Source organism: Armigeres subalbatus, chromosome 1 (assembly GCF_024139115.2).
Source record: "Armigeres subalbatus isolate Guangzhou_Male chromosome 1, GZ_Asu_2, whole genome shotgun sequence".
NCBI lineage: Eukaryota > Metazoa > Arthropoda > Insecta > Diptera > Culicidae > Armigeres > Armigeres subalbatus.
The window spans coordinates 21,190,274-21,214,624 of record NC_085139.1 but is presented as its reverse complement, the minus strand read 5'-3'; the positions used below and the strand labels follow the sequence as shown (position 1 = coordinate 21,214,624).

The 24,351-nt window shown below is 44.7% G+C and overlaps 1 protein-coding gene across 3 annotated transcripts in view; it reads left to right on the top strand.

Annotated features, from left to right (window-relative positions):
* The window catches only part of LOC134222632 (tyrosine-protein kinase Fer), a 259,025-nt gene that overhangs the window by 141,609 nt on the left and 93,065 nt on the right, over positions 1-24,351 (top strand). The window lies entirely within an intron of this gene.

The following is a 24,351-nucleotide window of genomic DNA, read 5'->3' as shown; positions in this document are numbered from 1 at the left end:
GCTCTTGCCTGCACGCAATGCAGTCGAGTCTGAAGCTTGAGTGACCATTTGGCAAATAACCCCACAACCTCACTTGATCAATTGCGTTGCTGATGAAGGAATGTGTATAGCCGCCAGACATTCTAAATACTACGCTTTCCTCTAATGTAGCAGACGTGTACAAAAATACACATGTGGAAGAGTATTGGCTTGAGAAATGGATTGCCGAGTGATTTGACTATGCGTCAATTTGGGAATCTCAAAACTCGTTCAATGGCCTCTAAGAGTTGCGAAAAGTCCATTGAGGTCCTTCATGTAAGCAGATTGGTTAAAGCTTTCCGATCTGGCGTACTGTGAATGTGGGGTTTTGAGTCCCCATCAGAGGAAAGTGGTTACCTCCAATACATTTTTCAAATCAATATCTTCCACATAACGTACATATTCACATATGAGTTTCCATAACATTGTAAATTTCTATGCTGATTATGATTATTCTAGAGATGGTTGTTCTTTTACGGTTAGCCAAGCATTGTGATATTATTGAAAGAGCCAAGTATTGCCGTCGGAAATTTATTGAATTTAAATAATTCTGAATGAAATAGAGGAGAACCCTAATAATGGAGCAAAAAATCTTAGCAAAAAGATCCTTAAATACCTTGAGTGGAGACGAAAACCGAGTCGATTCGATTACGGACATAATGAAATTTTCTGAAATTCTTATTTTATACTGCCACTAACCGCAGGTCAACTTTATCTGAACAGGAAACTTAGCAAAGATGTGCCTAACTTGCGGTTTGAGGCGGTTAGTTTCATATCGAATTCTTTGAACCCATATAACAACATCATTTGTAATGATTTAAGTGAAGGCTCCGTTTGATGATGGCAGAGATGAAATGATGAATGGCGTTTAAGCATGGAATTGGCCTATTATTTTGCAGGATTGTACGTCCGTCAAACCAAACCAATAAACCAAAGAAAACTTCTTCCAAAGACTGAATTACAGGGAACAAAAGTGCATTTTATTTTGCTTATATGTTCTGGCTAGAGGTTGGAGTTGCAGCTTATTGGAGCTTATGATGTAACATGCATAAGTGGAAAGATGGCGAGGGTTTACCTCGGTAACGGCTACTAAGAGTTAATAAAGATGTGATGGAAAACGGGATCCGAAATTGGCAATTGTGGGAATTTCGTCCGACATTCCGTATATTCGCTGCCGGGGCAATGACGCATCGGATATTAGGTTTTGACAAGCGGGGACTGGCCCATCAGACTTTGCCAAAACGCTCACCTTTTACACGTTAGCCGGTAGGCTCAACGACAGATCTTCTCTTCTAGTCACCTCGGATTCAACCAAAGATTGGAGTCTGGGCTTTGACGAGCACAGCTTGGCAGCTGAGCAAAGCTTTGAAACTTAGCTTTAAGCAAACTTTAAACGAGCTGAGCAACAGCTTTAAAGCAAGCTTTAAGCCAAGCTGGCTTAACTGGCAAGCTGAGCAGTACGAAATAGCTTAAGCTTTACAACTTTGAGCGAAACTTTGACAGCGAAACAAGCCAACTTTAAGCTTAGCTTTAAGCAAACTGAAATAGCTGAGCTTTAAGCTGGTAGTACTGAAAGCAGCTTTGGCAAACTGAAGCGAAACTTCAAAGCTTAGCTTTAGGCTTAGCTTTAGTAGCTTCAAAAACAGCATTTAAAACAAACTTTAGCTTAGCTTTAAACTGCACAAACAGGCTGAAGCAACTTTAAACAGCTTTAAACAGCTGAAGCGAAGCTGAAACAGCTGGCTTAAACGAAACTTCAAACAGCTTTGAGCACCCAGCTTTAAGCAAGCAAACTGAACACAAGCAAGCAACAAAACTAGCTTAGCTTTAAGCGGGCAAAACTTTAAACTTGGCAGGCAGGCAGGCGCAAACGAAACTTTAAACGCAGGCTTTAAAGCGAGGCTGGGAAGCGAAGCTGAGCGGGCACTGAGGCAGGCTTCAAACAGGCGGGCTTGCAGGCTTTCTGAGCCAGGCTAAACTGAAGCCAGGCTGAGCGGGCGCAACTTTAAGCAAAAACTGGCTTAAACTGTGGCTTTAAGCCCGGAAGCTTCAAGCAAGCTGGGCCCGGGCTTCGGGGCAGGCCAAACTGGCTTTAACAAGCAAGCCAGGCTGGTGAGGCTTAGCTTTAAAAAGGCACGGAGGCCAGGCTGGGGGCCAGGCTGGCGGAGGCCGAAAACAACTGGCTGAGACGGGCTTAAGCTTTAAGCGGGGAACTGGTGGGGCTTTGAGCCCAGGCAGGCGGGGCTGAGGCTGGGGCTGGAGCCCAAGCAACTGTAGCTGAGCGGGGCAAGCGGAAGCCGGGCTTAACTTTAGGGCCTTAGCTTTAGGCACCCCCAGCTTTAAACAGGCTTTAAGCTTAGGCTTTAACTTAGCGGGGCTTTGGGAACTGAGCAACTGGGGCTTAGACTGGGGCTGGGCCTTTAAGCAAAACTGGGGCCGGAGGCTGAGGCTGGGGCTGGCGGGAGGCGGGGCTGGGAGCCCAGGCTGGGACTTTAAAGCTGGGGCGGAGCAGACCGGGTGGCTTAAGCTTTAAACAGCACTTTAAGCACAAGCAAGCTTTAGCTTAACATAATGCTTTAACAGCAGCTTCAAGCAAGCTTTAACAGCTTGGCTTAACTAAGCAGCTTTAAGCAACACAAGCTTCAAGCTTAGCTTTAGCTTAACTTTAAGCTTTAACACTAGCTTAACTGGCTTTAAGCTTTAACAACTGGCATAAGCTGGCTTAACTGCAAGCTTTAACTGGCTGCTTAGCTTTAAGCAAGCACAAAGCTTAAGCTTTAGCTTAACTTTTAAACAGCTTTAAGCAAGCACAAGCAAGCTTTAAGCAAGCTTTAAACAACTTTAAACAACTGGCAACTTTAGCAGCTTTGACAACTGAAACAGCTTTAAGCAAGCTTTAAGCTTTAACACAACAGCTTTAACAGCTTTAAGCAAGCTTTAAACAACTTTAGCTTAACTAGCTTAGCTTTAACAACTTTACAACTTAGCTTTAGCTTAGCTTTAGCTTAGCTTTAGCTTAGCTTTAGCTTAGCTTTAGCTTAGCTTTAGCTTTGCTTTAGCTTTGCTTTAGCTTTGCTTTAGCCGCCTGCACATAAAGTTCCGCAGAGCCATGATACACGAACTTGTGGTGAGAGAGTGCACAATTTCAATGTAGATGGGACGTACCACCAGGCATGTTATTAATACGTCCTACCTACCATTGGACCGAAGAAATCGATTCCAGCGTAAGAGAACGGATAAGAGTAAGACGCAAGATGAGCCAGCGGAAGTTCAGCCATCATATGGGCCGTTGCGGTAGAGCTCGCATGTTCTTGCAATATTGGCACAGTCTTCGTACTCGTCAGACCTATCTGTTGCATACGCTTCGTAGCCTCGGGATTCGATACACCTGACGTAGTTCGTTGACGATCGTTCCATGGTTGAGGTGGTGATAGTGTTCGTGGGTGAACCGTATGATGAGTGTAGTTATCGGATGCTCGACAGGATAATGGTGTGTACAGCGTCTGTATCGACGAACTGACAACCAGCCACTTATCCTTGCATGCGAAGCACTCCATGGCTATCGAGAAACGGCGAGAGTTTGTACAGAGAGCTACTTCTAGGAATTGTAGTCGTTTTGTAGCATCCATAATTCTTAGAACTTCTTAGCAGAACTACTTCCTCGCCATACGCATCCTGCTGAACTTGTCGGTAGATGTATTGCTCTGCTTCGATCAGCTCCGTCTGCTGGAGGATTCCGGTAAATGGCGATCTCTGCTGCAATCTTGCTCGCAAGTTGTTCGTGAATCGGAGTACATAAGCAGTGATCGGGAGCAGCTTTGGCCAGTTCGAATATTCGGCGAAATTAAGAATGGGTTCACGAGAGGTGTGGACGTTGATTGTAATAACCATTTCAGTGGTAATTTCACCATGATCCGCCTGTTGAACAGGCCAGGCAATTTTCTGCTGCCACATGAATTCTGGCCCTCTGAATCATCTGTTGGATGGAGAAAGATCAGGGAGTTCCTGCCATTTCGTACCTTCGTCAGCCACATTAGATTTTGTTGGAACCCACAGCCACTCTGATAGTTTGGTATCTTCTAGAATTCCGCCAATCCTGGCAGCAACACACTTGCTGTATCGCCTGTGGCTCGCACGTAACCAGCACAGGACGTCTCTTGAATCAGTCCAGAAGAACCTTTTTCGCACAGGTACCCGATGGATTTCTCCTATAGACTACGCCAGACGGGATCCAATCACTGCACCCTGGAGTTCTAGTCATGGAATTGAGACGTATTTTAGCGGCGCGACTCAGGTTTTATCCATAACAAACGCACACTCTAAAGAGCGGTCTTCTTCGAATCGGAGATAGGCGGCTGCTGCGTAACCTTTCTTGCTTGCGAGGTCATCTTACGGTAGCATCGAGGAATGCAAACTTTCTCAACTTCATGCAGTACGTTAAGCCAAATTTTCCATTTCTCCAGTAGCTGATAGCCCCTATCTGTTCGTCCCAACCGATTTTTGAACGCCAAATTTCTTGGAGCAGAACTTTTAAGTACACCAGTACATGCGCCAGGAAGCCGAATAGACTGACATAAAGACCCGTAGAACTTTGCGCTTCGTGGGAACTTGCTCTCCGGATAACAGCTCCTGATGACGTAAAAATCTGAGCAACACGTGCTGCCACCTTTCGAGTTACCTTCATTTCGACAAATTCTTCCATCTGATGAATTCTATCTTCATGGCTATAAAAGATGGATAGCCCCGGGAAGCTTCATCTTGCGAGCACAGCGGAGGAATTTCATGCGTGCAAAATGGTTAACAACCGCACTTAGCCATGTGACCTAATTGGCGGCGCCGACTAATGCCAATAAATTCACATTTACGCCAACATTTACTCGTTCCTCCAATTTCATGCGAAATGATCGCATGCGGTCTAGGGTGAACTGGCAATCGGTAGACCTTCACGGAGTGGTCTAGTTGGGTGGTGATTTAATTCATGAAATCATAAAATGCTCGCCAGCCTGAAGTGATCACAATATCCGTTGATAATAAAATTTCCGATTTTAGAACTTTTGTTGGTGTCAGCCAATATCAATATTCTCATCTCGATCGTAACCCTGTCAAAATCAACAATTCCCGGTGAAATTTCACATGAACATTATTTTAAAATGCAAATTCAAGCCAGTATTGGTGGAGGTTCCATCATAAGGCAATCAACCTTATATAGTGTAGATATGAAGATAGTCGTCGAAACAACCAATTCGAAGCTCGGGGAAGGTTGTTCAGAAATAATTTTATGTTCAAAGCAGGCAAATGTTGAGATTATTATTGATCAATTCATAACGCATTGTACTTATATTTCAAGGAACTTCTTGATGTCATTTACATAGCGTTCAAAATAGCAAACATTAGTTCAAAAAGTCCAGCACCTACACTTCTTTCACGAATAGGTATTGCATGCATAATCAAGCTAAATGCATCCCATTCCCTATGGTTATGACCATGCTATGTTCCCTTAGACCTAACATACATTCTGTTTTGGTTGCACCATTTCAAAATGCAGCCATTCTCTCTGGAGCATAATTAAACTCGACTATCAATGAAATGGAGCTTTATCATAAAGCGCCACTCTACAACAAAGGGAACAAAGGAAATGCTTCCAAGATCTGCCCTTCTGCACCATCCGTTCTCGAACCGGTTGAATCCTTTCGGGCTAATTGAGTCGTCGTCGTCGTCGGATGAACACTGTTCGTTCGAGTCGGTTGAATAAGGTTCCATCGATTAAGCCCCACACGTAAACGTAACCCCACCTATAATGTATGCGGGCCTCAACCGTCCGGTCACATACCACCCCGCCCCCAACACGTTCAAGTAACTGTCCGGAACTGGCAGGCAACAAACCAAGCGCACATATTCCATAAATCAACAGCAGAGATTATGACGTTTGCTGTGACTCCGGAGCACGGATTTGGCAGGCATTACGCCATTAGGGCTTTCGACAACACACCCTCGCCGATTGCACCCTGATCCGGCAGTCTCTAGGCCTTACAAAAGGGGAGGTCATAAAATATTAGCACTGTACGGGCCACACGGAAATAAATTCGTTCGTATGATCAGGATTTAAGTGAAATCGTAACATTGATTAATTTATTTATAGAACCATGACTATAATGTGATTGCATTTTTTCTACTTTGTACAAAACAAAATCAAAAATGCATATTTTCTCAGATTGCTTTTGCTAAAAATAATGAAAATGTTGAAGTCAATTCACATCTTAGACTCAAAATGGTTGCACACATACGTTACTCATATGCATTTTGGGAAAATATAAAAATAAAACTTTTCAATAATGTAATAGGTACCTGAAAGGAAGAAACAGATTTAAAAAAAATATGAGTGTGTGTCAAGCCGAGCCAAAATCTAGCTGTCAGAGCAAGCCGGAAACAAAACTCTTGACCTGAGATCTTGTAACCTGTTCTCTTTGCTTGGCGACTGTGGCATGCAATCATTGTCTCCGCGTACTGAGCATCATTGTGCGCTCACAGCCTCGCCAACCGACAGAGAAGTTTCAGTCAAATGCAGTACCTATGTCAACCACTACACTGAATTCCAACATGCACAACAGAACAACAAGCCATCGGGTTGATCGTTGTCAATTATCGATCGATCGCGCTGTATGCCTCACAGCATGCCCGCTGGGCGCAAGCTGCTTCTCAGATCGTTTGAATTTAGCCCGGCATCACCCAACACACCAGCTTATCACACCATTCGCCACCGCTTGACCACGACAACTACAATCAAACTAGCCGAAGTCCCTCATCACGAACGTTGACCACTCATGCTCTGTAACTGATAAGAGTTCGAGAAGTGACCGCCACGACGCTCCCGTTAACTTGAGTGGCCACGATCCAGATATCGATATCCAGACCGATAATATTCATCTGATCGTCGGAAAGCGAGTTAGTTACCGGTACAACGTCAATCGGATCGTGCAGATCAATCTCGCAACCAAGTTAATTTTCGGTCAGTGAAGTGGGCAATATTAGCAGTTTGTGGAAAGTGGCCGTCTTGCAATCAAGGCAATGACCAACAGTGCGAAGAAGGAGAAGATCAATATAATCAGTTTTTTGATTGTTATCCTAATAGAGTCAGATGGATGGGATAGAGCTGCTCCTGATGAAGATGGTTCGGAAGGAGTAAAATAATACTTTGAGATCGGTAAGAACAAACGAGCATCTTAACATGATCCCAAAGTGCTGTGATGGTTAATTTTTGATATTGGCTTCAGGCCTTTCTGTTCACCAGCATGTCTCGCGGTGGTACATCGTCCTGGTTGGTTGGTGATGTTGTGGTGTGTAAGTCAAGGGCGTGCGAAGCAGTGGGTAGCCAGCATGGTGCTGGTAGTCTTTGACCTCTAAACTGTCCGGACAGCATGTTTCTAGTGCCGACGCCGAGGGATACATACGAACACAATCACCACACCAACAGAACCCTAGGATAAGTAGGATAAGTACACCAATAAAAGTAAGTACACCTCTTTAATCACTCCATTTTTTATTGTGAAACTGGAAGTCCTTTTTTTGAGTTGGGATGGCTCGTCAAGTACTTAGTTGTGGTTCTGCTTTGCATATCGAACCAGATTCTTGTTACAGGTCATGTTTTAGGGTCGGGGGATCAAACCTGTGACACCTTTTTCTAGTTTACTGTATTTTTGTCTCCATGTCTCATGCGCCCCCTTGGACTGGGGTCCGAGGGTGGATGACAATCTCTTGACATTTTTTTAAGGCAATATAACAGCAATAAAACGCATATCGAAATTTGATCCTTTCAGGTTGCGCCTACGTTGATCGTTTTTTCGTGTTAAAAAATTTACTTATTGTAGTATTTAATTATTTCAAAGTGTAGTATAGAGAGTTCCATCCTAGTGTAAAACAACTATTTAATGTTGGGTAAGTGAACCTGACTTGAAGTCAAGTGTTAAATCATACAACATTTCCGTATTTCTTGAAACGATTTGTTCCCGTGCATTCCTGTTTATGCTGTGCTGATGGTATTTTGGTCTGGCTCAGATGGTAATATGAGATAGGAGAATTGTTCAATATTCCATCCAATGCTACATTATTATTTGATTCTTATTTGCTATAAATATCATAAACGTTTTATAAAGGTCGGTTGCCTTTCATTGCTAAGGTGCGTTCTGAACTGCTCACTTCTGGAAAAAATCCTTCGACTTCTGGAATTCTTTAAGATTAAGGAACAGTTACCCTACAAACCGAAGTATATCTGGCTGGCTTGTATACAGAAGTATTCGTCGTTATTATTCCAGCTCACCAACGATGTAAAATATGACAACCCAAGTCTACGGTGTCGTTGATGATGGCTGTGACTGAGGGCGGTACAACATGGTTTGGCAGTCCGGACATCCGGGATGAATTACGGCTTACAGTGCTTCGCAGCATCATCGTCTATCGTTCTGGAATGAAAATGCTATTTTGGGCAACGAGGAAAATAGTGACAAGGAATTTCCTTTCTATGCTGATTATGATTATTCTAGTGATGGTTGTCCAAAGAGCCAAGTATAGCCGTCGTACTTAGTGTTGCAAAACAATGAACTTTCCGGAAATTTATTGAAGTTAAATAATTCTGAATGAAATAGAGGAGAACCCTAATAATGGAGCAAACAATCTTAGCAAAAAGATTCTTAAATACCCTGAGTGGAGACGAAAACCGAGTCGATTCGATTTTGGACATAATGAAATTTTCCGAAAATCTTATTTTATACTGCCAATAACCGCAACCTTATCTGAATAGGAAAGATGTGCCCAACTTGCGGTTTCAGGGGGTTAGTTTCATATCGAGTTCTTTGAACCCATATAACATGAAAACAGCTATCAGCTAGCTTGTTAGTCTTCTGATAAAAGATAACATGTTCAGATCTGACCTTGTTTCCATGATGCTGAGTTTTCGAGTTTTCATTTGTGGTGATTTAAGTGAAGGCTCCGTTTGATGATGGCGGAGGACAAACTCGGTAGATGGCGTTTTAGGCTTGTGGAATTGGCCTATTGCTGCGGGATTGTCTTCGTCAAGCGAGTGGGTACCGTACATCCATCTTGCTGAAAGCCGCTTTGGTCCTTGGAGGTGTCACTTAATCCGCGAGTGGCTATCGTTCATGCATGGAGTCCGAAAGCGCCAGTTCCCAATGGAGCCGCATGGTATGTTGTTCGTGGTATGGATCGATGTGGCGTGGTGAGCACCTGGCACCGGGAAGTAGGCAACCAGAGAAGCGACTTGAACTGCTACTAGCAGTGTGTCAGTTTTGATTTTTGCCTAGATTTATTTTATAATTTGTGGACTGCACACAATTTAAACCTTACCGGATTTTAAATTACACATACTCGAAAGATGGCGAGGGTTTACCTCGGTATCGGCTACTAGGAGTTAATGAAGATGTGTTGGAAAACGGGGTCCGAATTAGGCAACTGTGGAAATTTCGTCCGACGTTCCACATACTCGCTGCCGGGGCAATGACGCATCGGATAATAGGTTTTGACAAGTGGGGACTAGCCCATCAGACTTTGCCAAAACCCTCACCTTTTACACGTTAGCCATTGCGGTAGGCTCAACGACAGATCTTCTCTTCTAGTAGCACTTCGGATTCAACAAGCTTAGCTTTAGCTTAGCTTTAGCTTAGCTTTAGCTTAGCTTTAGCTTAGCTTTAGCTTAGCTTTAGCTTAGCTTTAGCTTAGCTTTAGCTTAGCTTTAGCTTAGCTTTAGCTTAGCTTTAGCTTAGCTTTAGCTTAGCTTTAGCAAGCTTAGCTTTAGCTTTAGCTTTAGCTAGCTTAGCTTAGCGAAGCTTTAGCTAGCTTTGGCTTAGCTTAGCTTTAGCTTTGGCTTAGCTTTAAGCTTTGCTTTAAGCAAGCTTTAGCTTAGCTTTTTAGCTTAGCTGGCTTAGCTTTAGCTTAGCTTTTAGCTTGGCTTTAGCTTAGCTTTAGCCAGCTTTAGCTTAGCTTTAGCCAGCTTTAGCAGCTTTAGTAGCTTAGCTCAGCTTTAGCTTAGCTTTAGCTTAGCTTTAGCTCAGCTTTAGCTTCTGGCTAGCTTCAGCTTTAGCTAGCTTTAGCTTAGCTCCAGCCTGTTTCAGCTCTAGCTCAGCCTCCAGCTCAGCCTCAGCTTAGCCCAGCTTAGCTCTCAGCTAGGCTCCAGCTTTCAGCTTCAGCTCTAGCTTAGCTCTAGCCAGCCCAGCTTAGCTCTAGCTTAGTTTCAGCTTAGCCTCAGCTTAGCTCAGCCAGCTCTGCTCAGCTAGCTCTTAGCTTAGCTCAGCTAGCTCTCAGCTTCAGCTCAGCTTAGCTCAGCTTAGCCTCCAGCTCAGCTCTAGCTTAGCCTCCAGCTAGCTCAGCTTTCAGCTCAGCTCTGGCTTAGCTCCAGCTTAGCTTCAGCCCCAGCTTAGCTCTAGCCAGCCCCAGCTAGCTCAGCTAGCTCCAGCTTAGCCCAGCTTAGCTTCAGCTAGCTCTAGCTAGCTCAGCTTAGCTCTAGCTTAGCTTCCAGCTTAGCTCAGCTAGCTCAGCTAGCTCAGCTTAGCTCTAGCTTAGCTCAGCTTAGCTCAGCTTAGCTTCCAGCTTAGCTCTAGCTTAGCTCTAGCTTAGCCTCAGCTTAGCTCTAGCTAGCTCTAGCTTAGCTCAGCTTGCCTCCAGCTTAGCTCTAGCTTAGCTCTAGCTTAGCTCTCAGCTTAGCTCTAGCTTAGCTCTAGCTCAGCTCTCAGCTAGCTAGCCAGCTTAGCTCTCAGCTCTAGCTTAGCTCTCAGCTTAGCTCAGCTTAGCTTTGCTTAGCTCAGCTTAGCTTTGCTTAGCTCAGCTTAGCCTAGCTCCAGCTTAGCTCAAGCTTAGCCCAGCTAGGCTCTAGCTTAGCTCAGCTTAGCTCAGCTAGCTCAGCCAGCCTCAGCTTTAGCTCTCAGCTTAGCCTAGCTTAGCTCAGCTAGCTCAGCTTAGCTCAGCTAGCTCTCAGCTTAGCCTCCAGCTAGCTCTAGCTTAGCCTCTAGCTTAGCCTCAGCTTAGCTCTAGCTTAGCTCTAGCTAGCTCTCAGCTTAGCTCAGCTAGCCTCTCAGCTTAGCCTCAGCTAGCCTCCAGCTTAGCTCTAGCTAGCTCAGCTTAGCTCAGCTTAGCTCTAGCTTAGCTCTCAGCTAGCCTCAGCTTAGCTCAGCTTAGCTTAGCTAGCTCAGCTTAGCTCTTCAGCTCTAGCTTAGCCTCAGCTAGCTCTAGCTTAGCTCTAGCTTAGCTCTAGCTTAGCTCTGCTCAGCTAGCTCTCAGCTTAGCCTCCAGCTAGCTCTAGCTTAGCCTCAGCTTAGCTCTCAGCTAGCTCTAGCTTAGGCCTCAGCTAGCTCTAGCTTGCTCTCAGCTCTAGCTTAGCTCTAGCTTAGCTCTAGCTTAGCTCTAGCTTAGCTCTAGCTTAGCTCTAGCTTAGCTCTAGCTTAGCTCTAGCTTAGCTCTAGCTTAGCTCTAGCTTAGCTCTAGCTTAGCTCTAGCTTAGCTCTAGCTTAGCTCTAGCTTAGCTCTAGCTTAGCTTTAGCTTAGCTTTAGCTTAGCTTTAGCTTAGCTTTAGCTTAGCTTTAGCTTAGCTTTAGCTTAGCTTTAGCTTAGCTTTAGCTTAGCTTTAGCTTAGCTTTAGCTTAGCTTTAGCTTAGCTTTAGCTTATTTATTTATTTGTTACCAGACCAAGGCCGAAGTGGCCTGTGCAGTGCATAAAAGTCTTCTCCATTCAGCACGGTCCATGGCTGCACGTCGCCAACCACGGAGTCTGCGGAGGGTCCGCAAAACGTCCTCCATCTGATCGATCCACCTTGCTCGCTGTGCACCTCGCCTTCTTGTTCCCGTCGGATCGTTGTTGAAAACCATTTTACCTGGATTACTGTCCGACATTCTGGCTACGTGCCCGGCCCACCGCAGTCTTTCGATTTTCGCGGTGTGAATGATGGATTCATTCGCCTCCTCCACGTATCGTTCCATCTGCACCCCCCTATAGATGGTACGCAGCACTTTCCTTTCGAAAACACCCAGTGCGCGTTGGTCTTCCACGAGCATCTACTAGGCTGTAGAGAACAACCGTTCTAATAAGTGTTTTGTAGATAGTCAGTTTGGTACGGCGACGAACTCTATTCGATCGGTGCGTATTGCGAAGTCGAAAGTACGTACGATTCCCTGCCATCATGCGTCTCCGAATTTCTCTGCTGGTATCGTTATCGGAGATCACCAGATTTCGCCACCACCAATACAAACTCGTGGTGGGTGGCTTACGTTGTCCACTCTAGAGCCTCTTCCTATCATGTACTTCGTCTCACTGGTGGACAGAGGTGGGGCACCACTCGATGCAATCACACTATTGTTTTCATAGGCTATTGTTCTAGCGCCAAGTGGTACCCCACCAAATAATAATAGCTGGCTCCGCCAGTGGTTCGTCTTCGACGTGTTGATGACTAATCCAATCCGTTTAACTTCGCTTTTCAATCTGATGTAGGCTTCCTCCATCCTCCATGTAATATAAACAATACATAACATAAGTTTTAATTTTCATTGACATGGAAATTATTCAGTAGAGGCGCTTTGAATTTTCCAGGATTCCAATTTTTAGCTCTAAAAGATTTCTGTCCAGAGCCCTGAAAGGGAACCGGACGAAACACCAGGCTACTGGCCTGTCTTACAGCAGCGCAGCGACAGAATTAAAGGTTAGCTTTAGGAATGTTTTAAGAACACAAAGTCTCGTGGTCTCGGCTTAGCTGGGAATCAGATAATGGTCGTTAATAGTAAAGGCGTGTATGACGATGGCGACGGCGACGGTTACTAAGGGGCCCCATACACGCTCCGACGTGTTGTACAACTTTGACTCCACGCCCAGAAAATTTGGTTCGGTCGAAGTAAAGTCGGACCGTCTGTGGACAAGTTGTACTATCCAACAATCGTACAACTTGCCCACAGACGCTCCGGCTTTACCCCAACCAAACCAAATTTCCTGGGGGTGGAGTCAAAGTTGTACAACACGTCGCAGCGTGTATGGGGCCCCTAAGACATTGTTGCATCGCCGAGCGACGTACCGAATCAACGAGACTCATATTGACAACGGTAGCGTCTAGCCGACGTTTGTGGGTATCCTCACGGTTGCGCTACGTACCAGTCCATCTTTACAATTCACGTTCACCACGCGGCCTTTTGGCCACGAATTCCTAGAAAGGTCTGGATCAGCGATGACCACTACGTCACCGATTTCGATCGGTTTTGTTGGGTAGTGCCACTTTGTTCGACGATTGATAGAAGGCAAGTATTCCCGTAACCAACATCTCCAGAAGATGTTGACATAGATTTGCGAGGATCTCCAGTTGTTTACCAGTGTACCAAGGCTACAATTGAAACCCAACAAAAAATGATTGGGTGTTAGTGCTTCGTTCTCGGCATCGTCAATGGGAACGTAGGTGAGGGGGCGCAAGTTTATAATATTCTCCACCTTTAGAAGGCTGTTTCGAAGGACTTCGTCGGTTGGTGTTCTCGGAAGCTGCATGTTTTCCAGGATTTTTTTTTACCCATTGCACCAATCTCTCCCAACTACCACCCACTACTACTCGGCGGTAGGACTTGGCGGTCCACTTCTTATGCGTAGTGATGAACTCCTGCATCAGTTGATCTTGATCAAGAGATTGTTGCGCTTCAGTCAGCTCGCGATTCGCACCGATGAAATTAATTCCCCTGTCACTGAACAGTTTTAAGGGTTTTCCCCGCCTGCACATAAAGTTCCGCACAGCCATGGTACACGAATTTGTGGTGAGAGAGTGCACAAGGCATGTTATTAATACGCCCTACCTCCCATTGGACCGAAGAAATCGATTCCAGCGTAAGAGAACGGATGAGAGTAAGACGCAAGATGAGCCAGCGGAAGTTCAGCCATCATATGGGCCGTTGCGGTAGAGCTCGCATGTTCTTGCAATATTGACACAGTCTTCGTACTCTAGTCAGACCTATCTGTTGCATACGTAGCCTCGGGATTCGATACACCTGACGTAGTTCGTTGACGATCGTTTCATGGTTGAGGTGGTGATAGCGTTCGTGGGTGAACCGTATGATGAGCGTAGTTATCGGATGCTCCTTTGGCAGGATAATGGTGTGGACAGCGTCTGTATCGACGAACTGACAACCAGCCACTCGTCCTTGCATGCGAAGCACTCCGTGGCTATCGAGAAACGGCGAGAGTTTGTATAGAGAGCTACTTCTAGGAATTGTAGTCGTTTTGTTGCATCCAGAATCCTTAGAGCTTCTTAGCAGAACTACTTCCTCGCCATACGCATCCTGCTGAACTTGTCGGTAGATGTATTGCTCTGCTTCGATCAGCTCCGTCTGCTGGAGGATTTCGGTAAATGGCGATCTCTGCTGCAATCTTGCTCGCAAGTCATTCGTGAATCGGAGAATAATCAGGGAGTTTCTACCATTTCGAACCTTCATCAGCCACGTTAGATTTTGTTGGAACCCACAGCCACTCTGATAGTTTCATATCTTCTAGAATTTCGACAACCATGGCAGCAACAAACTTCCTGTATCGCCTGTGGTCCGCACGTAATCAGCAGAGGACGTCTTTTGAATCAGTCCAGAAGAACCTTTTTCGCACAGGTACCGATGGATTTCTTCTATAGACTTCGCCAGACGGGATCCAATCACTACACCCTGGAATTCCAGTCGTGGAATTGAGATGTATTTTAGCGGCGCGTCTCGGGTTTTAGCCGTAACAAACGCACACTCTACAGAGCGGTCTTCTTCGAATTGGAAACTGCTGCGTAATCTTTCTCGCTTGCATCGACGAAGACATGCAGGTGAACTTCGTTAGTCACAGTAGACGACGAGGTCATCTTACGGTAGCATCGAGGAATGAAACTTCCTCAACTTCATGCAGTGTGTTCGGCCAAATTTTCCATTTCTCCAGTAGCTGATAGCCTATAGCTGTTCGTCCCAACCGATTTTTGAACGCCAGATTTCTTGGAGCAGAACTTTTAAGTACATCAGTACATGCGCCAGGAAGCCGAATGGGTCATAGACTGACATTAAGACCCGTAGAACTTCGCGCTTCATGGGAACTTGCTCTCCGGATAACAGCTCCTGTTGGCACCGTTTTGGGATCTTGGACGTGAACGTGTCGCTGATAGTATCCCACCACATGCCAAGGACCTTTTCGGTCGGCAAGTCTCCAACTATGTTCAGATACTTTTGTGGTGTACTCTGCTGTGGTGTACCCATGGATTCAAGAACCTTTTTGGTGTTCGACAGCAATCCTCGGATCTCGAATCCGCCCTCTGCGTGTATGTAACAAATATACTTTGAAACCATCATGCAAAATGCAAAAACACAACATCCTTGTTTTTGAGTAACAAACCGATTATGTCTAGACCAATTCGTTAAACTGCTCGATTTTCCAATTTCACAATCATCCATCAGCTTCATAAATGTTTATCCCCAACCACTAAAAATCCAGTCGAAGCCCGACGACACGATGTTCGATTTCGATTTCGTCTGGAGCCCACTTTATTCATGTGTCATAAAAATATGCTTCTCCTAAATATCGCAGCGACAACGACAACCCCCTTTTTCTAATGTAATTTCTATTTCATACCATTTCCGATCCGTAAGTCCAGCAAAACAGTAAGTAAGAAACAATATTTTTGAAGTCGCCTGTCTCTGGCGATTCCTCCCTCCCTGAAAAGACTTTGCTAGCTATGTGTGGGACGGGACACAATTTATTGCGCGTCCAAACGAAACTCACTTTCGCAGTAAGACCAAGCTGCTTTATCCTGCCAACCAACGACCCCTGCTCCACGTTGAATCTCATCAGTGAAGTCAGTGCAAGGGTTTGGTTCTATTACTCTTCCTTAGCGTTTCCATCAAGCACCAACCAACCAACCAACCAACAACAACAAAGTCGTTGCTGGTGTTGCATTGGCTTGGATGCTTTTAGAAGAAACTGTTTTTCAAAGCGTTATCTTAATTGTCTCGATTGGATGAGCAAACTTCAATTGCCAGCCAGCCAGCCAGCCAGTGCTAGGAGCGCCCAAACTGGGAAGCCGAAAACTGTTTTTTTTTTTGCGTTTGAATCGCAGTAGTTACAAAGTGGGGGACCGTGGAAGTTCGAGGATAAATGCCACGCTTTTAGGTTAGGTTAGTTAGTTCAGTAAATGCATGTAACGCAACGGGGGAAGATGCACTTTGCGAGAGCAGCCGAAGTGCTCACCGGTTTGATAAAATGCAGGCAATAGGGATGATTATTTTTTATAGGAATGCCGTCGGGTGTTTGCGTTGTAAAGGCTTGAATTCTATGAATAAAAAATAATCCACATCTTTACCAAGGTGTAACGAAAATGCGATTTGTTGCTCCAAAAGTGACCCGGAGACCGATCCAGCTCCTTATATTCGACACTTTACCAACATGAAAGAATAAGGCAAACTTTTTATATTTTGTAATTTGTTACTCCATGAACATCTCCACACTTTACAAACGGATGAACAATACCGAACAAACATTCATTACTCTACGCTAATCGTCGGACTTAGGAAGTACTCCTTGCGGCAGCCGTTCCCTGAAACGCAAACCACGTAAAAACAGAGCAAGAGCACCGTCGGTATCAGATTATTAGAATTTGGCCAAAGAGAAAGCAACTATGTCTGAGCTTTGTTATGCACTTGTGCAACATCCTGCGTTCTTTGTAGGGGAATTTTGTTCGTTTTTTCTTGTTCATTTCCTGTATAAGCCACTGTAGCAGACGTACAGTGAATTATCTATAGAAACTTTAACAGATCAACTTATATGAAATACCCAGTTAAGAAGAAACAGCAAAACTTAAAAAAAAAGCTGAAAAATGACTGTATTGTCAATAAAAAAAAAGATAAAAATATCACACAAAAAAATAAGATAAAAATATCACACACACGACATGTTAACTCTACTCCCTGGTGGAGAAAAAAACAGTAATAGTGCGAAACAAAAGAAGGATCCCACCAAAACAGCCACAGCTGAGGTAATAAATTACCTAAGTCATGGTGCAACCATCGAGAAACCTCAAAAACGTAGCGCCGCAACATTCAGCATCATTGTGCTTCGTACATCCCGTGTATGGAGGAATATAAGGATTACAGACTACGTGCATTGCTTGATGCACTTACAAACCATTAGTTTTGAGGGATAAGGTTCACAGCAGTTAATTGCTAGGATTGACCTTAATATGCTTCCCTGTGACATATTGTTCAAATGGTCGACATACTACAGACTGCAGTCTACAGTGAAAGCGATTTGCAAACACATAGTGCGCTAAATCGCTCGGCTGCTTCGCATAAAATCTGATAGGTTTACCCAAAATTTAGTATACGCTGACTCATGAATGACTACATAAAAATTTCCAACTCCATCCGACCTAATTTGAAATCGATATTGGTCACACATGTAGCAGTGTAGCAAACATCAACCCGTCCCCGCGCTGTAGTAGGTCATGGAACGAGCGAAACTTTTCATTTTGTCTACTCGATTCCCCATGCCCTACTTGGATCTGCATTCTGCAACATTAATCGCATAAATGCCACTCGAGCACCGGTCATCCTCCCATTCCCATAGCGGACCGGAAAATCCGGCCATGTCTGCTATCATGCTGCCACTACTAGTAGGTTGGTACATTGCCTGACTCTAACATAGCAGCTCCATCAATTTGATACGAAAATCCTCACCTCGCGACGCGTTCCGATAACAGCGCACCACAGGATTCGAATTTATTTACCTATGCCTCGATTTTTCCGACAACTACGGTGGTGAACGCGGTGAGGCATGCTAGCGGACAGTGGAGTGTCATCACAGACAAGTGGACTCGCTATGTTTCAGTGATGTTTAGTTTCACCGATTGGCATCGTTGCAATCAAAGCGTTTTTTTTTCTTGCGACATCCTAAGGCCGTTACAAGCATTTAATAAAAATTGAGTCCTATTAGTCTCCGCAAGGTCGAGGGGGGGGGGGGTGCATTATAAAAAATAAATATTAAAATGAAAACGGATTTGTGAACGAATGTATTGAAATCCATGGGAGGAGACGTTCTTTAAATATTTGTATTGTCTTAACTAGATATTAGTTATACTTCATTGAATAAATGAGAAATTTTACAAATTTTTGTATGTTTGTTTGTGGAACTACTATTTCCACTTGACGTGTTTCTGCATTCCACGATCGTTCACCCACGCGCTCCTGCACTTGGTTGTGATAGCTAGGCGCTGTTGATGGGATGCGCTGTTTGGAATCGGTATGTAAAATGAAGAACCAGTTTTCCGGTGTGTGGTGGATATCAGTTTTCCGTCCAAACAAAAATATAGGTCTCCCGAAGTGAAATGGACTGGAAAATGTCGGAAATTGATTATACTATCAACCCACGTACAATATATGCCTACTGTGATTCCTGAGATGTGCGGAATACATTGCATTGGTGGAACGTGGCGGTAGGCCGAGGGTCCAAATTGATAAATTGAATAACCCCAAAAGTTTTCGTCGTATTCGTCGTTTTGTCAGATTTTCAGTTGCATGACGGATATTGGCGCTTCGATTGATTGATTCAATTAATTACAAGTTTTTTTTTCCTTTTTTGCCTTTTTTTTTTAATTTGAAAGTGATGCTTCGGTTAGACCAGAGGTGCTCGAGGGAATCTACGGAAAAAGAATCAGTCAGAACTACGTACGATGGTTACAAGCAAATTTGGCTTAATTCGCTAATGAACAAATTGTGAACTGAGAGCGAAATCCATAATAAAGCGGTGTTGGTGGCTTTCTCGTGCAATTGAAGTTAAATAATAGCACTGATAGGTGGATATGGCATATTATTTTCATTCATTTAAACTCACTCAAAGAATCCATGTTGAACGCAACTTATTGCGAATAAATGAAATATGGAAAAATGCTAAACAATTGAACGAAACTTTTACAGACGTTATTTGTATGAAAAACCCAAATTATAGTTCACCTAGTACTGCCTTTCTCAAATTTAGCCAAGATACTTATCTTTTCGGTTCGTACTACCATTCTCTATAACTTTTGAACGCAGTGGTCGATCATGTTCAAATTCAATAGTGATCAAATAAGCTGTCAAAAGCAACTTTGTGCGAGGAAATCGGTTGATGATTACTGTATGAAACATAGCAACAATTTTTGCATGCATCGTATGCACACACACACACACATAGACACATATACTCTGGCAGACAAACTTTCGCCGGGGCAGCAGGGACAGCAGGAACAGCATGATGTCCAAGGGCTTGACGACCCCTCCCCAGCTGTCTGCGAGTCAGGGAGAACTGCCTAGGGCGTGGTGGGATTTAGCAGTGGGCTCTGCTAAGATCCCTCCCAAAAAACCACAAGTGCCCGTAAGCGGACTCTATCAAAGCGACTGTGTGCCGCTTCAAAAGCACAAGCCCAGGGAGGGAGTGCCAACTGGCATGTGGAGTGTCCCTACTTCGGTAGGGTAGTGCGTGAGCTGCTTCGGCAGGGAGTGAGTGATCTGTTTGTGCTGAGGCAGGAGTGTCATAGCGATTCGCCGCCGCTATGGCCACCTCGAAGCGCAGCAGAAGTCTGAGTATGGACTGCACATGCTAAGGTAAGAGTGTCGTAGCGAAGTATCGTTGACTAGTCCCCACATACCGCTATCGACACCTCGAGGCATGGCAGTGGAGTGTTAGAATAAGTTGTGGAGTGTACCTACTTCGGTGGGGTAGCGCGTGAGCTGCTTCGGCAGGGAGTGAGTGATCTGGTTGTGCTGAGGCAGGAGTGTCATAGCGTGCCTCCGCCGCTATTGTCACCTCAAAGCGCAGCAGAAGTCTGAGTATGGACTGCACATGCTGAGGTAGGAGTCGAGGTATCCCATCGACACCTCGAGGCATTGCAGTGGAGTGTTAGAGTGAGCACCCGAAAAAGGGTCACATGGAGCGAATGGTCTTTGGAGAAGCTGCTTCGGCGGCAGGGTAGCAGTGGGTTGTACCCACACACCTACAGTTGTGCACATGTGGTGCATGGGGAGTGTCCTGCTTCGGCAGGGGTAGCGTATGGTCTGCTTCGGCAGTGGTGTGATTGATCTGCTCGTGCTGAGGCAGAGTGTCGTAGCGCAATATCTGTAGGCCCAGGCAGTTACCGCTATTGACACCTCGAGGCATGGCAGCGGAGCGTCCGGGAGAGCATCCAAGTAAGACTCAAATGGAATGAACGGGGTGCGAGCACCCAAGTCAGTCTCGCGTGGGACGAGTGCCTGTGTGAGCGATAATGAGTGAGTACGCTTAGTACTGCCGTCCCCAGAAGTAGTACTGCGAGGTAGTTCCTGGGGAAACGATGGTGGAGCCCAAGGGAGTTTAGTCGGTATTACCGGTATGGTCGAGTCCGACACTCCAGTACACTTCCGTGTGGTAGTTTGGCAACTACAATGCACGTGTACTGGGTTAGTGTGTAAATGCATTCTCCCTTGTAAAAAAAAAAAAAAAAGACAAACTTTCGCCCAGCTGTCATAAGATGATTTCGTACTACCTCATTTGATTCCACCACTTGATTGTAAATTTATCAAATGTGTATTTCGACCTCAATAGTAGCGCCAGTCAAGTCAAACTGAGTCAAGTACGAGATACTGAAGACGGCCTTACTGTTTACGTCGAAATACGTATCTGTTAAAATTACATAAATCATTAATTGACGGCTACGCAGTCTCATATGATTGAAACGAGTACCGACACCATAATAACCAGACAGTTAAAGTTAGACAAAACATAAGACAAAAAGCGAACAAATCATTCTTCCCCTGAAGAAGACACTAATCCCGTGTCGAAACGTCGGACGAAACTCGATTTAATCATATGAGACTACGTAGCCGTTAATTAATGACCCCACAGTCGTTTCCCAAAAATTGATTAAAATTACAATCAAGTGGTGGATTTAAATTGAATTGTACGAACTCGTATTATGACAAGTAAAGACATTCCACTAAAAGCCCAAAATAATTTTCTGTTATACTGCCTATGATCGCATATCAGTCCCATATTTACTGGATTTCCTATTCATATGTGATAAATATGCGGCTCTTGGCTTGAGTTAATTGTAACGGTATATAACACTATGGGTCACGGAGCCTAATATATTTTCAAAATGAAATGTTAGCTTTTCGGTGCAACTTTGTTGTACGAGAAAGGTAAAATATTATTCTGGTTATAACTGCAGAGCCTCGGACAAATTTTCAATTGGAAAACATGAAGCAAATTTGTTAAAAACAAGTGCCAAAATTTGAAACCTGTATGAAAACTCGAATAGATTTTTTGCTTTGATTTCCAAAATTCGATCCCACCCTTCTCCTTAATCATTTTGCTTGTAGCAGATTAGAGAAAATCTGACTTCAAATTTTGTTATTCGTTGTTCGAATTATTCGAAAAAAATATATAAAAATTTCAGACTAGAAGACAAGGAAAAATGAAATTTTCTCAGCAGCGCAAGAGGCTCCATAATGCCGCTGGAAGCCAAATGCCTTTTACGGCATTCCCTTATATATTTATAGTAAATATGAGTAAAACAAAACAAAGCATTCAAAAGTATTTGTTTTCCTAAATAAACTAAGGTTCTGCACATTCAGATCAAATATCCAACAATCGTACCACGTACCAAGCGCCTCCACATTTCTCAGGGTCAGGCAATCAATTTTCGAGCAACGCACCTACCCTTTGTCATCAACATAGAGGAAACTGGGGTAATATGCACCCTGGACCCTTTGGCATTTTTGAGTACATTTTCGGCAGTTTTTCCAGAGTATTTACTACAGCATATGTAGTTCGGATCTCGAGCTACCAATCCAGTAGTAAACATTCTTGAAAATATTCCTGGAACATCGCTAAAAATGACAAAAGGTCGTTTTGCCCCGGAGGTGCATATTACCCCAGTTACCCCGACCTTGTTACTGACAAACACACCTCGTAACAAGCCTTTATCGGCGACCGAACACAATATGACAAGAATTATTTGTCTTGCATTCCGAGAATACGATGCTATTTTTGTAATCAGAGTTAGATTCTCTTTCCATGAAAGCAGAAACTACGATACTAGCATAAAATAGAAATCTGCTGTAGAGATAATGCTAAATAACGGAATGAAAATTTAGCAACAAAATTGTCTTCTTTTTTGTTGGTGACAAAAAAATTCGAATCTTTCTCGTAATTATCTCAGACAAAATCAAAGCTTTATCGTCGGTTCTCTTTTGTTGCTTGTTTTGCCTGCGCATCCAAGAAAAATTAATTCCCTGCTCAGGGTAAAGGGTGTACGGAATAAAATTGCATCACTTTGAACTACTGGCCAATAATTAGTCTATCAACCGATTGTCATGAAATTTTCAGGGACTGAAATACAATATGTAAGATTTGACTACGTATAACTGTTTCACTGTCATTCTTTAATACAGCGGCTCTCAACCTTTTTCTAGAGAGGTACTCCTTCGGTATTTTGCATTCATTGAGGAACCCCTATTTTTTGCTGTAAATGAAAATAAAAGTAACTCTTCTTCTTCTTCTTAGTGGCATTACGTCCGAGCCTCTTGAAAGGAGGTTTCCGAGCCTCTTGAAAGGAGGCTTCCCAGCCTCTTGAAAGGAGGCTTCCCAGCCTCTTGAAAGGAGGCTTCCTGGCCTCTTGAAAGGAGGCTTCCGGGCCTCTTGAAAGGAGGCTTCCGGGCCTCTTGAAAGGAGGCTTCCGGGCCTCTTGAAAGGAGGCTTCCGGGCCTCTTGAAAGGAGGCTTCCGGGCCTCTTGAAAGGAGGCTCTGGGCCTCTTGAAAGGAGGCTTGGGCCTCTTGAAAGGAGGCTTCCAGGCCTCTTGAAAGGAGGCTTCCGGGCCTCTTGAAAGGAGGCTTCCAGGCCTCTTGAAAGGAGGCTCTGAGCCTCTTGAAAGGAGGCTTCTGAGCCTCTTGAAAGGAGGCTTCCGAGCCTCTTGAAAGGAGGCTTCCAGGCCTCTTGAAAGGAGGCTTCTGAGCCTCTTGAAAGGAGGCTTGAGGCCTCTTGAAAGGAGGCTTGAGCCTCTTGAAAGGAGGCTTGAGGCCTCTTGAAGGAGACTTGAGCCTCTTGAAAGGAGGCTTCCAGGCCTCTTGAAAGGAGGCTTCTGAGCCTCTTGAAAGGAGGCTTCTGAGCCTCTTGAAAGGAGGCTTCTGAGCCTCTTGAAAGGAGGCTCTGAGCCTCTTGAAGGAGGCTTGAGCCTCTTGAAAGGAGGCTCTGAGCCTCTTGAAAGGAGGCTTCTGAGCCTCTTGAAAGGAGGCTTCTGAGCCTCTTGAAAGGAGGCTTGAGCCTCTTGAAAGGAGGCTTGAGCCTCTTGAAAGGAGGCTTCCAGGCCTCTTGAAAGGAGGCTTGAGCCTCTTGAAAGGAGGCTTGAGCCTCTTGAAAGGAGGCTTCTGAGCCTCTTGAAAGGAGGCTTCCAGGCCTCTTGAAAGGAGGCTTCTGAGCCTCTTGAAAGGAGGCTTCCGAGCCTCTTGAAAGGAGGCTTCTGAGCCTCTTGAAAGGAGGCTTGAGCCTCTTGAAAGGAGGCTTCTGAGCCTCTTGAAAGGAGGCTCTGAGCCTCTTGAAAGGAGGCTGAGCCTCTTGAAAGGAGGCTTCTGAGCCTCTTGAAAGGAGGCTTCTGAGCCTCTTGAAAGGAGGCTCTGAGCCTCTTGAAAGGAGGCTTGGAGCCTCTTGAAAGGAGGCTTCTGAGCCTCTTGAAAGGAGGCTTGAGCCTCTTGAAAGGAGGCCTGAGCCTCTTGAAAGGAGGCTTGAGCTCTTGAAAGGAGGCTTCTGAGCCTCTTGAAAGGAGGCTTCTGAGCCTCTTGAAAGGAGGCTTCCTGAGCCTCTTGAAAGGAGGCCTGAGCCTCTTGAAAGGAGGCTCTGAGCCTCTTGAAAGGAGGCCGAGCCTCTTGAAAGGAAGCCTGAGCCTCTTGAAAGGAGGCTTCCGAGCCTCTTGAAAGGAGGCTTCCGAGCCTCTTGAAAGGAGGCTTCACAGCCTCTTGAAAGGAAGCTTCCGAGCCTCTTGAAAGGAGGCTTCCGTGCCTTTTGAAAGGTGGCTTCCGAGCCTCTTGAAAGGATACTCCAGAGCCTCTTGAAAGGATACTCCAGAGCCTCTTGAAAGGAGGCTTCCGACCTTTTGAAAGAAGGCTTCCTAACCTCTTGAAAGGAGGCTTCAGAGCCTCTTGAAAGAAGACTCATATTTTTTTAAGCCTTTAACTATTTTGAAAATTGAAAACAAAATCCAAAAAGTGCTGCACGTGTGAATCGGTCTGAAAAATTCACCCGATGTTCGTTCAAAGTCGGGCAAATGTTAGGTCTTTTTTGAAAAACA